This window comes from Octopus bimaculoides, chromosome 5 (genome assembly GCF_001194135.2).
Source record: "Octopus bimaculoides isolate UCB-OBI-ISO-001 chromosome 5, ASM119413v2, whole genome shotgun sequence".
Taxonomy (NCBI): Eukaryota; Metazoa; Mollusca; class Cephalopoda; order Octopoda; family Octopodidae; genus Octopus; species Octopus bimaculoides.
In genome coordinates this window covers 119,145,774-119,148,334 of record NC_068985.1, presented here as the reverse complement: position 1 = coordinate 119,148,334, position 2,561 = coordinate 119,145,774, and positions in this window count along the sequence as shown.

Genomic DNA, 2,561 nt, shown 5'->3' with positions numbered 1-2,561 from the left:
AATCCCTAAGTTATTCCATGTTAAAGTTGTATTTCTGTAATTTCAACCAATCACTGACGTTCATTCAGCCGATATACATTAAGTGCCGACTACATAAACAAACGATTCTGAAACAATTCTATCGGTGATAGGGTTAGGGTTAGGGTTAGGGTAAAACAGCAAATTTAAAAAGAAAAAAGCAAATAAAACGAAGAAAGAAAAAAAGAAAATGAAAAAAGCAAATTTAAAATGAAAAAAGCAAATGAAACGAAGCTATGGCTTAATCAGCCAAAGGAGTAAATATAAACAACTGAATACTTGTCAGTGATTGGTTGAAATTATCGAAATAAGACATTTTTTTACATGAAATAAATTCGAATACAAAAATATTTTTCTGTTCTATAACACAAAATAGATAAGTATACGAAGTTTGAAAGTCTTTCGGTACCAAAAACTCTACGTAAAACATTAATGAAAAATGTGGTCCCCGTTTTAAAAAAGATCCAAAATACGTAGTGTACCATAGATGAGTAAACAAAGAACCACAAACACTGTATAGAAAACGAAACTCGGAGCAAAATAAATATATACAAACTACAAAAATAATTAAAAATAAATAAACAATACAGTACTGTTTCCACTTGCGGATTTTCACCTATCGCGCGGGGCCGGGGACGGGTTGGAACGTAACATCCACGATAGTCAAGGGATTAGTGTATATGGGGTGCTTAAATTCCATATATACAAAATTCCGCCGATTATTGTTAACGATTTTCACACCAAGTCAGTGGGGTATACTTACACTAGTCTGCTGCCACCCGACTAGGATCCTTCTGATTTGACGGGCAACACTTTTCATTTATGTTAAGAAGGCTAAGAGAAAAAGTTGTTTTGTATGACACATTCTACCAGTATCCCAAGTTTGAAAGTGTTTCGTTAAGAAAACAAATGTTGCCCGTCAAATCAGAAAGATCCCCACATTCTTTTATTCTTTTACTTGTTTCAGTCGTTTGACTGCGGCCAAGCTGGAGCACCGCCTTAAAGGGTCTTTTTTTTAGTTGAAGAAATCACCCGCAGGACTTATACTTTGTAAACCTAGTATTCATTCTATCAGTATCTATTGCTGAACCGCTAATTGATGGGAATGTAAACACACCAACGTCGGTTGTCAAGCGACGCTGTGGGGACAAACACAGAGACACACACACACATAAATACACATGCACACACACACACGTACATACATACATACATACATACATACATACATACATACATACATACATACATACATACATGCATGATGGCTGCTCCCTCGTTATCGAGTATGGCCATTGCATGAAGCTTAACTTAACGGTGCTGTGATCGAATGTGACTTTTTAGCCCAGCCAAAGATCTACAATGTCTTGCACAGAGTTGGCATCCAAAACCTTTCCTGGCAATAGCTGGCTGTTGTTGTAATTGGGCTCCATGTACCTTTGCGTGTCGTTTAAGTCCTCCTGCTGAATCACACTCCCTTCCACATGCCCGACAGACATGATTAGTATGCTGTGTAGCATCATCACCATCGGCCTGGTGGTCAATCATCGGTCTCGCTTTATGACTACGAAGATGACTCATGAGTCCAGCTTTACTGAGGCAGGGTCTTGCACAGACACTGCATGTCAGCATCATAGGAAGACCCTTGCCATCTGGAAGTGCAACAACAATGCCCTTCCTGACATCCCTCCTTAATTTCTCATGTGCAATTCGTGGTTTCTCAAGAGTAGTTGTCCCCTCATGCACAATCCTTCTCCACCTGCCACGGTCAGTAGCTATGCCTTCCCATGTGTTAGGAGAGATGTTGGCATCTCTCAAGGAAACCTTCAGCAAGTCTTTATATCTCTTCTTTGGTTTATATGGAGGTCGTTCTCCTTTAGCTAACTCTCCACAAAAGAGTTGTTTTGGCATCCTTGAATCTTTCATCCTGACCAGATGACCACTCCATCTGAGCCTTTGCTTCAACACAAGAGCTTCTACACTTTCACACCGAGAGCTTTCCAATATCTCAAGATCACTGATGCGGTCCTCCCACTTGATGCCACAGATCCGTCTGAGACACATCTGATGGAAACGTTCCAGTTGTTTAAGGTGCTATCGATATGTGACCCAGGTCTCGCAGGCGTAAAGAAGAGAAGAGAGTACACACGCCTTGTACACCTCTATCTTTGTCTTCCTGCATATGTCTCGCCGACCCCAGAGACGCCTTTCTAGCCTTCCGAAAGCATCACTTGCTTTCCTAATTCTGTATGGAATTTCATTGTCCAAATTGCCATATCTATTAACAGTGCTTCCCAGGTAGACAAACTGATCGACTACACTAAGTCTTCTACCATACACATAGATATTTGGTTCAATATACTGCTTACCAGGAGCAGGTTGGTACATGACAACAGTTTTCTTGAGATTGACTGTCATTCCTAAGGCAGTGCAAGCATCAGAGAATGCATTCAAAATGTGTTGCATATCAATCTCTGTGTGCGCTACTAAATCACAATCATCTGCATACAAAAGGTCTCTTATGATAGAGGTAAATACCTTTG